General features: G+C 45.7%; 1 protein-coding gene across 5 annotated transcripts in view; it reads right to left on the reverse strand.

Moving 5' to 3' along the window:
- Window positions 1-15,558, reverse strand: part of REPS1 (RALBP1 associated Eps domain containing 1) — a 116,124-nt gene that overhangs the window by 91,295 nt on the left and 9,271 nt on the right. The gene's annotated exons all lie outside the window — the stretch shown is intronic.

The following is a 15,558-nucleotide window of genomic DNA, read 5'->3' on the forward strand; positions in this document are numbered from 1 at the left end:
CTTTTGTTGCAGCAGTGATAAGATTAAGGGACAGGAGCAGGAGCAGAGAGATAAGAGAAGTGACAGGACACAGTTTAGATTACAGTTTGAATTAACCCTTTAGGATCAAATTGGCTTCTCAAGGAGATATATATGTTAAAGGCATCCCTTCTTCTGTCTCATTCAGTAGCTATATAACTAAGGGTACTTTCACACTTGCGGCAGGACGGATCCGTCAGGCTGTTCAACCTGTCGGATCCGTCCTTCCGCTGTTTCGCCGGACCACCGCTCCGTCCCCATTGACTATAATGGGGGCAGAGCTCTGGCGCACCACGGCAGTGCATGGTGAAAGGCCGCCGGACTAAGGCTACTTTCACACTACCGTTGGGGGCTCCGCTCGTGAGCTCCATTTGAAGGGTCTCACAAGTGGCCCCGAACGCATCCGTACTGCCCTAATGCATTCTGAGTGATCCGCTCAGAATGCATCAGTCTGGCAGCGTTCAGCCTCCGCTCCGCTCAGCAGGCGGACACCCGAACGCTACAAGCAGCGTTCGGGTGTCCGTCTGGCCGTGCGGAGGCAAGCGGATCCGTCCAGACTTACAATGTAAGTCAATGGGGACGGATCCGTTTGAATTTGACACTATATGGCTCAATTTTCAAACGGATCCGTCCCCCATTGACTTTCAATGTAAAGTCTGGACGGATCCGTCTGAACAACTTTCGCACTTAGAATTTTTTCTACAATATAATGCAGAAGGATCCGTTCTGAACGGATCCCAAGTCTGCATTATATGAGCGAATCCGTCTGGGCAGACCCCAGACGGATCCGCTCTGAACGGTAGTGTGAAAGTAGCCTAAAAGTACTGCATGTCCAACTTTTTAGTCCGGCGGCCTCTCACCGCGAACTGCCATGCTGCGCCGGAGCTCCACCCCCGTCCCCATTATAGTCAATAGGGTCCGGGGACGGAGCGGCGGTATATGTAAAATGGAATACAGCATTATTGGGGGGGGCTCTATGGAAAAGTGGGGGAGGGGAGCACTATGGGGGCACCTACTGGGGGCTTTATGACGCGGCTCCGCCTGGCTCCTAACTTTTTTAGCTGGCTCCTAGATTCCAAGGAAATTTGTCAAGCCCTGCCCTAGACCACCAGGAATCCTGACCTTAGCCTCTTCACAGGCCTAGCGCATCAGGCATCCAGATATTAACCCCTTCACTGCCCCAAATCAGCTGTCTTTGGGCCTGGTGGGTCAAATATTTATTTGATGGTGTTCTGCATCATCCCCTTAAAGGGGTTATTCAATACAAAAAATTGCCCCCCATATGTCCGTGTCCCTCACACTGAATATACCTACCTGGTTTGCCGCTCCTGGCCCCTGTATCGCAAGTGACGCTAGGGAGGCTCGTCCGTCTGCCATTGGCTCCTCCCTCCCAGTCACCAGATGTTTTCATCCGCACACAGGGAAAAGCAGCAGCGGCGGTACAGGGACCAGGAGCAGCAAGCCAGGTAAGTATATTCAGTGTGAGGGGCGGTACATTTTTCAGTCTCTGATAACTATTTAAGCCTGGTTCACATCATCTCAGGACAGGGGAGTATTTCCTGAGACATACCTCTGATGGAAGACTCCCATAGGGTCCAACTGTGGTAAAAAAAAAAATACCACTTTTACTTGATGCCTCTGTATAGAGTAGTGCAGTCTACTGCCCACTACGCTATAGAAAAAATAAAGTATATGGATATAAACCTCCCCAACCGGACACGTAAAGTCAATGAGGTCGTATACATACATTCATCATATATGCTAGGAGCCTTCCCTGTGCATACCATTACTGTAGTTCACAATTGTTATGTGAACGCACACTTACTACCCCCCTCCGTATAACGGTAAAACAAATCTTTGAGGGAACATTGATCACAATTACTGTTACAATATAGTATAAAGTACAATACACCAGAAGTGTTGGCGACTGGCCTCGCGTGTGCAAGAAAAGGCACATCACTGATACGTAAATGAGATTGAGCTGCATAAAAGCCACATGACCGATCGATGCGATACCACAGCATTCTACCAAAAGATGTCCCAGAACTGTACGTGTCAGGAGAGGCGACAGGTCCTCTAACTAAACTTGCCGTGACTCACCTCCATTCATTCTGGCAGTTATGAAAGACATCTTGTAATAAACAGGCTCAACCAGGCAAGTTCTCCGCTTCAGCGTCGCTCACAGGATCACACCCAAAAATAAAAAGCCAACTAAATGCAGTCATTTAATCCCTACTCCATGACTAACTTTAACCAGGGCGTCTATGACCATACAATTTACTAAAACAGGTCAGGGTACTACAAGGTGGCGTCACAGAAATTAGGACAACAGCTGCCTTTCCCAGAAGTGGACACTGCAAGCAACCACATGGAGACATTTTCTGAGATGTCACCTGCCAGGGATATACAGGATAGAACGAAATTACATATATCGTGTAGATTTGTATTAGGAATGGGTAGGCAACACAAGGTGTTGGTTTTTCTATGAAATGTAAGGGATTTTCCAGTTTCACCAAGTAAAGCTCATTCATCCTAAGACAAGTTATGCCTTTTTAAAATACTATCATGTTCAGTGCTGCACAGAAGGTGATAGATATAGATATATATTTCCAAAAATAGGCAGCACTCCAATTGTGGAAAAGGTGATGACCCGTTTATTCCCAGGCAACGTTTCAGCCCACACACTGGGGCCTTTGTCAAGCTTGACAAAGGCCCCAGTGTGTGAACGTTGCCTGGGAATAAACGGGTCATCACCTTTTCCACAATTGGAGTGCTGCCTATTTTTTGTATATACTATACCACAGGAAAGGTTGTCCACCTTTCTAGAGGATTTTGCACCCTAACTACTTTTTCACTGTGCTGCTGTTACTCTTTGGAGAGATATATAGATATATTATATATATATATATATATATATATATAAAAAAAAATGGCAGCACCGTCACAGTTGAAAAAATGGATGAAGGGTGCAAAAGCCCAATGTGGATATAAGCCAATCCAATTGAATACGCTTGAGGAAGGCTCCTGTGTAAGAGCCGAAACGTCGCAACAGCCTTATGGGTAAATAAAGTTATTTTTCATTTTTATCTATTGGAGTGCTGCCCCTTTTTCACTAATTATATATATATATATATATATATATATATATACATACATACATACACACATATACACACACACACACACACACACACACTGACACTAAACACTTCAAGAAATTGATGCGCAAAGTAACGAAATTATAAAATAAATCAGCAAAACGTTCTTCTGTTAAAAGGCGCTGAGAGTATAAAAATGTTTCCCAATATGCCGGGCCCCCCCACATTGAATATACTTACCAGGGTACCAGCTCCTCCTTCCACTGCTGCTTCTCTCCATACGTGGATTAAAACATCCGGTGTCGGGGGAGCCGCCAATGGCAGGTGGGGACCCAGGTAAATATGCCCCGCACATGCCCGGGTCCCTCACACTGAATATATTTACCAGGCAGCAGCGGTGCGGGGACCCAGGTAAATATATTCAATGCGGGGGGCCCGGCGTATTGGGGGACATTTTTATACTCTCGGATAACCCCTTTAAGGCCCAATTCAGACTATAAAACAGACTTTTCATCCATAAAACAGACTTATGTCATTCCTTCTGGACGTCCATATGGTGTTCATTTCTTATCCGCACCCGTACATTTGAATGAATGTGTCTTGGATAGAAAACTAACAAGAATAGTACACAATTCAAGTTTCTCAGCCCGGACCATTGCGCACATGGATGGAACACATTCACCTTAAATCAGGCCCAACTTTGATCCTTCTGTCTAGGCTTAGTTTCCCATTAGGGTATGCCCATGAGGGAAAGCTCCGCTGCTGATTTTCCACCAGCAGCTAAGTGAATAAGGTTACACAAAACCTCCTTCACACGCAGCAGTCACACTGGAATCGGCCCACGGTGCAGACTTTAAATCCCACACTTTACATTACTTAAAGGGGCTGTCCAAGTTATTTTTATTGATGACCCATTCTCAGCATAGGTCATCAATATCAGATCAGCGGGGAGTCCGATCAGCTGGTTGAAGAGAAGGCAAGCCCCGTGCCGGCGATGCCTTCTCTTCATTCTTTACCTGCTCCCCATCGCAACAGCAGCAGTGAGCAGATGTAACTACCAGAAACCGTCTCATTCACTTACAACGGGACGGCCCTGTAGTATACGCTTTTATAGGAACGAGCCATCCCATTGAAGTGAATAGGTCGTCTTCTTGTAATTACACCTGCGATGTCAAGCAGGTAAACAATGAAAGGAAGGCAGCCCTCACGCGGACCGCAGCCTTCTCTTCACCCAGATGATCAGTGGGGTTGCTGGGTGTCGGACCCCCGCCTATCTGATATTGATGACCTATCCTGAGGATGTGACCAATAAAAATAACTTCGACAACCCCTGTAATTTCACCCTTCACAAAGGATGAAATCCACAGCTCATGTTTCCACTAACTCCACAGCGAACCTGTAATGAATATTTTCCATTGTGACCTATACACAGGTTTTCTGCAGAAAACTGCAGATAAGGGGTTTTCCAGAACTTAGATACTGATTATCTAGGACCCTAGGTGATCTATATACTGTTTGGGGGTCACTGATCAGCTGTTGGGCAGGAAGCAGAAGGCTCCGTCCACTGTACAGTGGCCCTGGTGGGGTGAATGGGAGCAACACCGGTGACAGAAATGTCACAGTAGACCAAGCAATCCATCCATTGTATAGCTGACCGATACAGCTGATCTAGGGGGGTGCTGGGTGTAAGACCCCATCAATCTGATATTGATGACCTATCCTGAGGATATAGGTCGTATACATTTAAGTACATGAAAACCCCTTTAGAGCCCCATGTGCACTTCTGTATCTGTAACGCTGCACCCACCTACAGATGGTCAATGGAGCCACACTGCAGCTCAGTAAGGGCTCATGCACACGAACTGAATTTTCCATAGCCGTTCTGGGGAAAAAATAAAAATAAATAGAACATATCCTAATATTATATGCATTACGGAAAAACAGCCGGTATTCTTGTTTTGTGGATCCACAATATGTGGACCACAAAATATCCAACGGTCGTGTGCATGAACCTGTGGTGTGTTCCCTCATATAACCAAGGAGCGCTGCTCTCCAGAGAATAACCCAGCACCTCCAGGACTACTCTGTGTGATATCGCACAGGGACCGTGCACACAGCATTGCCATATACACGTTTCTTTTCCTCCTCCCCCACAAAAGTGTAGTCATGTCAGGGCTGAAGAATCACAAATACGTTCCTATCTTAGGCTACTTTCACACTAGTGTTTTTCTTTTCCGGTATCGAGTTCCGTCCTAGGGGCTCTATACCGGAAAAGAACTGATCAGTTTTATCCTAACGCATTCTGAATGGAGAGCAATCCGTTCAGGATGCATCAGGATGTCTTCAGTTCAGTCCCTTTATGGTATTTGGACGGAGAAAATACCGCAGCATGCGGTAACAAGAAATGTATTGCCGGATCCGGTACCAAGTGTTCTGGAAAACCAGATCCGATTTCCAGGTCTGTGCATGCGCAGACCTTTAAAAATGCAAAAAATGTATAAATACAAGATCCGTTTTTCCAGATGAAACCAGAGAGAAGGATCCAGAATTTCAATGCATTTGTCAAACGGATCCGCATGATATCAGTTTGCATACAGATTTCCGGATCCGGCAGGCAGTTCCGGTGACGGAACTACCTGCCAGATCCTCACAACGCAGGTGTGAAAGTACCCTTACATAGCAAGAGACAAAACGTCACCTCAAGCCAACACATTGCATATGGAGGAGCCGTATGTTCAGAGGCAAGGATGGCATACATAGGTCTACATACAGTATAGGACTCCTCCATAATACACTCATGTACAGTATATGGGCATTTCATTAAGCAATGTTACAACAACTGGTCACATTTTTGGGTAATGAGAAAAAAGCCCATATAAAAACTGCAAAAAAATTAATGCAAATACTCAAGGTACTGCTAAAATATAGGGTCGAGTTATTAATTTGCATATATAGGAGACAAATGGTTATCTAGAATTATAAATATACGAGACCGGCGGGGGTCCGACAGCCGGCAACACCGCTAATCAGCTGTACGAGGCTGAGGCGTCCCATGGGCGCTTAGACCTCAAATGGATGGAGCTGCTATGCAATGCACAGAGCTTGGTAAGATGCGTAGAGGCCGTGGGGCTGTGTCGGGAGTCAGCTCCTTCCCATCTCCACAGGATAGGCCAGTAAAGGGGTTTCCGCTTTTAGGCCTCTTGCACACCAATTTTTTTTTTTTCCAGTTTATATTCAGTTTTTTGCGTTCCATATACGGAACCATTTATTTCAATGGATCCGCAAAAAAAACAGAAGGCACTCCGTATGCCTTCCGTTTCGGTATTTCCGTTCAAAGATAGAACACGTCCTATTATTGTCCGCATAATGGACAAGGATAGTACTGTTCCATCAGGGTCCAGCTGTTCCATTCCACAAAAAACGGGATGCACACGGAGGTTCTCAGTATTTTTTGCGGATCGCAAAATACTGAAAAAGCCATACGGTCGTGTGCAAGAGGCCTTATCCTAATGACGTATCCTGTATTTTTCCTGTGATGTCATGTGCATGGATGGATGAAACCAGCAACAGGGGCAGTGATAGGGGAGCGTCTATGAAACTAATTAGTTGGGTGTCGTAAGAGGCGGTGCTGGAGCTGTGGCAGAGGAAAGAGAAGTGCATCATGGGAATGGTTGGATAAAGAAATAGGAAATGCTGCATACAGGATGGAATAAACCAGAGGGATAGGTTTACATGGTGAAAACAAGTCCAAAAAGAACTGGGAAAGTTAAAAACCACTGTACTGGCGGAAAACCCATTTAATCTGTGCTCAAATTACCCGGCATACATGCTTTATCATTATTTTAATTATTTACAGACATTGGCGTCACACTATGCCCTATCAGTATGTCTTTGGAGTGTGGGAGGAAACTGGAGTACCCGGAGGGAACCCACCCAAACACGGGGAGAACATACAAACTCCATGGAGATGTTGTCCTTGGTTGGATTCAAACCTAGGACCCCAGCGCTGCAAGGCACCAGTGTGGTTATGAACAGCACAGCTCTAAGCGCCTGAGAAGGGGCACTAGCCGACGTGTCACAGCCATTCAGGCTTACATATCATACTGAACCAGTCGCCTTGTCCAATCATCACTAACGGGACACATCTCCTAGGCCTTGGGTGTAAGAACTCTGCCCCTAGGATGCGTTATACCCGGAACGTACAGTACTTCTTGTTGGGTCATTTTAAGTCAGTCAGGCATGAAAGAGACAGATACAAGTGTGTATACAGTGAGAACACACTTCTCTTCTGCTTTGCTGGTTTCAGATCTGGTTTTCACTTGACCCCGTCAGTCCTTTCGCTTTGGAGATGTCACTGCTTCTTGGTGTGTACTATTTAAGGAAGCCCCCAATTCAGAAGCGCAGACTGCCCACTCTAATAGACTTCTCCCCGCGTGCAGCTGTGCTTCTTCAGTTCACCCTCCCATCTCAAGACTTTAGTGGACACTTACATTTAATAGCTAGTTTCTTAGTATTATTTTGTTAATGCCATTATAAACCACATCACTATACACACACATTTTTAAATATAACACACACATACATACATATATACACACACACACGCACACACACAGTAGATATAAAAAGTCTACACACCCCTGTTAAAAGGTGAGGTTTCTGTGCTGTAAATGAGACAAAGATAATATAATTTCAGAACTTTTTCCACCTTTAATGTGACCTATAAACTGTACCACTCAATTGAAAAACAAACTGAAATCTTTTAGGTGGAGGGAAGAAAACAAAAAAAACTAAAATAATGTGGTTGCATAAGTGTGCACACCCTCTTATAACTGGGGATATAGCTGTGTTCAGAATTAAGCAATCACATTCAAAATCATGTTAACCCTTTCCCGACTGCAATCTGTATATATACGTGATAGCTGCACATGCCCCGTGCAGCTATCACGTCTATAAACGTCAAGACAGTTCTTTAATCCAAGCGCTGCAAAGCGCTTGGATTAAAGCTTCTGCCCCCGCACTGCTGCTGTCACGGACAGCATACAGTTCAGTAATGCCGGCAAGGGACCAATCAGAGTGGCCCCTTGCCGACAATCGATCCGATTGGTTAGTCTGTGCAGACTAACCAATCGGATCGCGGCAGTGGAAAAAATGCCGGTTTCAGGCTCTGATCTGCGCTCTGCAGATCACAGCCTGAAATCAGGTAGTGTCTCTGTGCCCCCTTCCTGTGCCCCCCGATCTGTGCTCCTCCAACACCCCCCTGTGCGCGCCTGCCCCTGATGAAGTAGTTTCCCCGCCCGATCCATATTTATGTAGTCCCTCCCTGATGCGGTCCGCCCCATGCTGTCTCCCCGCCCCTCCTGCGCCAGCCTCCCTCACCCTCAAGGTTAGCCGCCGTACCCCAATACAACCCCCCCCCCCCCATTCCAGCGCTGCCCCCGATCCTGTGCCCCCGCTGTGTGTGATGGCGGCGGCTCCATTCCTGAGCCGCCGCCATCAGCAGCGAGTGTCAGCTCTATGCTGACACTCTGCTGTAACCCCATAGATGCTGCGGTTGCAGCATCCATGGGGTTAATAGAGGGAGGGAGCTCCCTCTCTGAACCATCAGGGCTGCAGCGCTGATAGCAGCGCCCGATGGTTGCCATGGCAACCGGACGCTTTGCAAAGGCGTCCGGTTGCCATGGCAAAGGCATCCGGTGCTGCCACCTACAGGGCATCTAATAGTATTATACTTTGCAATGCAAGAGCATTGCAAAGTATAGTACAGCCATCAGCCCCATTGGATCTTCATGATCCAAGAGGGACTTGATAAAAAAGGAAAGTGAAAATAATAAAAATGAAAAATAAATAAATAAAAATGTAAATTTAAAAAAAAGAAATTGCCTTTTCCTATAAAAAAAATAAAATACACATATTAGGTGTCACCGCGTCCGTAACGACCGTCTCTATAAATATATCACATGATAGACCCAGTCCGATAAACACTATTTAAAAAAAAAAAAAAAAAAACTGTGCCAAAAAGCTTTTTTTGTCACCTTACATCACAAATAGTGCAACAGCAAGCGATAAAAAAGGCTTATGACCCCCAAAATAGTACCAATTAAACCGTCACCTCATCCCGCAAAACATGATACCCTATTTAAGACAATCGCCCAAAAAATATAAAAGCTATGGCTCTCAGACTATAGAGACACTAAAACATATTTTTTTGGTTTCAGAAATGCTATTATTGTGTAAAACTTAAATAAATAAGAAAAGTATACATATTCGGTATTGCCACGTCCGTAACGATCTTCTCTATAAAACTATCACATGACCTAACTCCTCAGATGAACGCTGTAAAAATAAATAAATGAAAGCTGTTCCAAAACAGCCAATTTTTTGGTCACCTTGCCATATAAAGTGTAATAATGAATGATCAAAACATCCTATGTACCCAAAAATGGTACCAATTAAAACCTCAACACTTTCTGCAAAAAACGAGCCCTTGCACAAGACGATCGGCAGAAAAATAAAAAACATATGGCATTCAGAAAACCAATCCAGCACAATCTGCCTTCCAAAAACCGTATGGCATTCCTTTCCTTCTGCGCCCTGCCGTGTGCCCGTACAGCGGTTTACGACCACATGTGGGGTGTTTCTGTAAACCGCGGAATCAGGGTAATAAATATTGAGTTTTGTTTGGCTGTTAACCCTCAACGTGTTAAATAAAAAAAATGCATAAAAATGGAAAATCTGCCAAAAATTTGAAATTTAGAAATTTCATCTCCATTTTCCTTTAATACTTGTGGAACACCTAAAGGGTTAAAAAAGTTTGTAAAATCAGTTTTGAGTAACTTGAGGGGTGTAGTTTCTGCAACGGGGTCATTTATGGGGGTATCCACTATGTAGGCCCCACAAAGTGACTTCAGACCTGAACTGGTCTTTATAAAGTGGGTTTTGGAAATTTTCTTAAAAATTTTAAGAATTGCTTCTAAACTTCTAAGCCTTCTAACGTCCTAAAAAAATAAAATGACATTTCCAAAATGATGCCAACATAAAGTAGACATATGGGAAATGTTAAGTAATAAATATTTTATTAGGTATCACTTTCTGTTTTAGAAGCAGAGAAATTGAAATTTGTAAAATTGTGAATTTTTCAAAATTTTGGGTACATTTTGGATTTTTTCATAAATAAAGGTGAAATATATTGACTCAAATATATGACTATCATGAAGTACAATATGTCACGAGAAAACAATCTCAGAATGGTTTGGATAAGTAAAAGTGTTCCAAAGTTATTACCACATAAAGTGCCGCATGTCAGATTTGTAAATTTTGACCTGGACATTAGGGCATCAATGACCCTTGGTCATGAAAGGGTTAAATAGGAGTCAGCATACAGCTGCCATCATTTAAAGTGCCTCTGATTAACCCCAAATAAAGTTCAGCTGCTCTAGTTGGTCTTTCCAAAAGCCATGGTCCACAGAGAGCTTCCAAAGCATCAGAGGGATCTCATTGTTAAAAGGTATCAGTCAGGAGAAAGGTACAAAAGAACTTCCAAGGCATTAGATATACCATGGAACACAGTGAAGACAGTCATCATCAAGTGGAGAAAATAGGGCACAACAGTGACATTGCCAAGAACTGGACGTCCCTCCAAAATTGATGAAAAGACGAGAAGAAAACTGGTCTGGGAGGCTACTAAGAGGCCTACAGCAACATTAAAGGAGCTGCAGGAATATCTGGCAAGTACTGGCTGTGTGGTACATGTGACAACAATCTCCCGTATTCTTTATATGTCTGGGCTATGGGGTAGAGTGGCAAGACGAAAGCCTTTTCTTACGAAGAAAAACATCCAAGCCAGGCTACATTTTGCAAAAACACATCTGAAGTCTCCCAAAAGCATGTGGGAAAAGGTGTTATGGTCTGATGAAACCAAGGTTCAGCTTTTTGGCCATAATTCCAGAAAGATATGTTTAGCCCAAAAACAACACTGCACATCACCAAAAGAACACCATACCCACAGTGAAGCATGGTGGTGGCAGCATCATGCTTTGGAGCTGTTTTTCTTCAGCTGGAACTGGGACCTTAGGGCTCTTTCACACTTGCTTTCTTTTCTTCCGGCATAGAGTTCCGTCGTCGGGTCTCTATGCCGGAAGAATCCTGATCAGGATTATCCCCATGCATTCTGAATGGAGAGAAATCCGTTCAGGATGCATCAGGATGTCTTCAGTTCCGGAACGGAACAATTTTTGGCCGGAGAAAATACCGCAGCATGCTGCGCTTTTTGCTCCCGTCAAAAATCCGGAACACTTGCCGCAAGGCCGGATCCGGAATTATTGCCCATTGAAAGGCATTAATCCGGATCCGGCCTTAAGCTAAACGTCGTTTTGGCGCATTACCGGATCCGACGTTTAGCTTTTTCTGAATGGTTACTATGGCACCCAGGACGCTATTAAAGTCCTGGGTGCCATAGTAGTAGTGGGGAGCGGGGGAGCAGTATACTTACAGTCCGTGCGGCTCCCGGGGCGCTCCAGAATGACGGCAGAGCGCCCCATGCGCATGGATGGCGTGATCGCATGGATCACGCGATCCATGCGCATGGGGCGCTCTGCCGTCATTCTGGAGCGCCCCGGGAGCCGCACGGACTGTAAGTATACTGCTCCCCCGCTCCCCACTACTACTATGGCACCCAGGACTTTAATAGTGTCCTGGGTACCATAGTGACACTGAACGCATTTTGAAGACGGATCCGTCTTCAAATGCTTTCAGTTCACTTGCGTTGTTACGGATCGGCGGGCACCTCCGGCAAATGGAGTGCACGACGGATCCGGACAACGCAAGTGTGAAAGAGCCCTTAGTTAAGCTAGAGGGAATTATGAACAGTTCCAAATCCCAGTCAATATTGGCACAAAACCTCCAGGCTTCTGCTAGAAAGCTGAACATGAATAGGAACTTCATCTTTCAGCATGACAATGACCCAAAGCATACATCCAAATCAACAAAGGAATGGCTTCACCAGAAGAAGATTATGGTTTTGGAATGGCCCAGCCAGAGCCCAGACCTGAATCAGATTGAAAATCTGTGGGGTTATCTGAAGAGGGCTGTGCACAGGAGATGCCCTCGCAATCTGACAGATTTGGAGTGTTTTTGCAAAGAAGAGTGGGCAGATCTTGCCAAGCCAAAATGGACTCATACCCAAAAGACTGAGTGCTGTAATAAAATCAAAAGGTGCTTCAACAAAGTATTAGTTTAAAGGGATTCTGTCCCCTCATTTTAGGTTATAGAGCTGCGGACATACACGGCTAGATCGCCGCTAGCATGTCCGCAATATACCTGTCCTATAGGGCGGTGTGCTTTTATAGTGCTTAAAAAAAAAATGATATATGACCCTGGTAAGGAGCCCAAGGGGCTGCACTAACCTTCTTCGTGCCCAGCCACGCCCCCCTGTGAAGAAGCCCAGCACCGCCTGCGTCCTCCGAATCTCATTTCTTCAGTTAGATTGCCGTAATCTCGCGATGCGCGAGCTCGCACATGTCCAGTTCCTTCCCTGAGGCTGATGCCAGCACAGGGAAGGAACAATACCGGCACTGCACATGCGCAAGCTCTCGCATCGCGAGATTACGGCAATCTAACTGAGCTAGGAGGAGATTCGGAGGACGCAGGCGGTGCTGGGATCCTTCACAGGGGGGCGTGGCTGGGCACGAAGAAGGTTAGTACAGCACCTTGGGCTCCTTACCAGGGTAATTTACATATATATAAAATCATTTTTTAAGCACACAGCCCTATAGGAGAGGTATATTGCGGACATGCTAGCGGCGATCTAGCCGTGCATGTCCGCAGCTCTATAACCTTAAACGAGGTGACAATCTCTTTAACCACCTCCGGACCGCCTAACGCAGGATCGCGTTCCGGCGGTAGCAGCCCTGCGCAGAGTCACGCATTTATGCGTCATCTCGCGATGGGCGAGATTTCCTGTGAACGCGCGCACACAGGCGCGCGCGCTCACAGGAACGGAAGGTAAGAGAGTTGATCTCCAGCCTGCCAGCGGCGATCGTTCGCTGGAGATGTGTTTTTTTTTAACCCCTAACAGGTATATTAGACGCTGTTTTGATAACAGCGTCTAATATACCAGCTACCTGGTCCTCTGGTGGTCCCATTTGTTTGGATCGACCACCAGAGGACACAGGTAGCTCAGTAAAGTCCCACCAAGCACCACTACACTACACTACACCCCCCCCCCCCGGTCACTTATTAACCCCTTATTAGCCCCTGATCACCCCTGATCACCCCATATAGACTCCCTGATCACCCCCCTGTCATTGATCACCCCCCTGTCATTGATTACCCCCCTGTAAAGCTCCATTCAGATGTCCGCATGATTTTTACGGATCCACTGATAGATGGATCGGATCCGCAAAACGCATCCGGACGTCTGAATGAAGCCTTACAGGGGCGTGATCAATGACTGTGGTTATCACCCCATATAGACTCCCTGATCACCCCCCTGTCATTGATCACCCCCCTGTCATTGATTACCCCCCTGTAAAGCTCCATTCAGATGTCCGCATGATTTTTACGGATCCACTGATAGATGGATCGGATCCGCAAAACGCATCCGGACGTCTGAATGAAGCCTTACAGGGGCATGATCAATGACTGTGGTGATCACCCCATATAGACTCCCTGATCACCCCCCTGTAAAGCTCCATTCAGATGTCCGCATGATTTTTACGGATGCACTGATAGATGGATCCGATCCGCAAAACGCATCCGGACGTCTGAATGAAGCCTTACAGGGGCATGATCAATGACTGTGGTGATCACCCCATATAGACTCCCTGATCACCCCCCTGTCATTGATCACCCCCCTGTAAAGCTCCATTCAGATGTCCGCATGATTTTTACGGATGCACTGATAGATGGATCGGATCCGCAAAACGCATCCGGACGTCTGAATGAAGCCTTACAGGGGCATGATCAATGACTGTGGTGATCACCCCATATAGACTCCCTGATCACCCCCCTGTCATTGATCACCCCCCTGTAAAGCTCCATTCAGATGTCCGCATGATTTTTACGGATGCACTGATAGATGGATCCGATCCGCAAAACGCATCCGGACGTCTGAATGAAGCCTTACAGGGGCATGATCAATGACTGTGGTGATCACCCCATATAGACTCCCTGATCACCCCCCTGTCATTGATTACCCCCCTGTAAAGCTCCATTCAGATGTCCGCATGATTTTTACGGATGCACTGATAGATGGATCGGATCCGCAAAACGCATCCGGACGTCTGAATGAAGCCTTACAGGGGAGTGATCAATGACTGTGGTGATCACCCCATATAGACTCCCTGATCACCCCCCTGTCATTGATTACCCCCCTGTAAAGCTCCATTCAGATGTCCGCATGATTTTTACGGATGCACTGATAGATGGATCGGATCCGCAAAACGCATCCGGACGTCTGAATGAAGCCTTACAGGGGCGTGATCAATGACTGTGGTGATCACCCCATATAGACTCCCTGATCAACCCCCCTGTCATTGATCAACCCCCCTGTCATTGATCAACCCCCCTGTCATTGATCAACCCCCCTGTCATTGATCACCCCCATGTCATTGATCACCCCTCTGTAAGGCTCCATTCAGTTATTTTTTTGGCCCAAGTTAGCAGAATTTTTTTTTTTTCTTACAAAGTCTCATATTCCACTAACTTGTGTCAAAAAATAAAATCTCACATGAACTCACCATACCCCTCACGGAATCCAAATGCGTAAAAATTTTTTAGACATTTATATTCCAGACTTCTTCTCACGCTTTAGGGCCCCTAGAATGCCAGGGCAGTATAAATACCCCACATGTGACCCCATTTCGGAAAGAAGACACCCCCAGGTATTCCGTGAGGGGCATATTGAGTCCATGAAAGATTGAAATTTTTGTCCCAAGTTAGCGGAACGGGAGACTTTGTGAGAAAAAAATTAAAAATATCAATTTCCGCTAACTTGTGCCAAAAAAAAAAAATTTCTATGAACTCGCCATGCCCCTCATTGAATACCTTGGGGTGTCTTCTTTCCAAAATGGGGTCACATGTGGGGTATTTATACTGCTCTGGCATTCTAGGGGCCCCAAAGCGTGAGAAGAAGTCTGGTATCCAAATGTCTAAAAATGCCCTCCTAAAAGGAATTTGGGCACCTTTGCGCATCTAGGCTGCAAAAAAGTGTCACACATCTGGTATCGCCGTACTCAGGAGAAGTTGGGGAATGTGTTTTGGGGTGTCATTTTACATATACCCATGCTGGGTGAGAGAAATATCTTGGTCAAATGCCAACTTTGTATAAAAAAAAATGGGAAAAGTTGTCTTTTGCCAAGATATTTCTCTCACCCAGCATGGGTATATGTAAAATGACACCCCAAAACACATTCCCCAACTTCTCCTGAATACGGCGATACCA

The sequence above is a fragment of the Bufo bufo genome, chromosome 4, assembly GCF_905171765.1.
Source record: "Bufo bufo chromosome 4, aBufBuf1.1, whole genome shotgun sequence".
NCBI classification, from domain to species: Eukaryota; Metazoa; Chordata; class Amphibia; order Anura; family Bufonidae; genus Bufo; species Bufo bufo.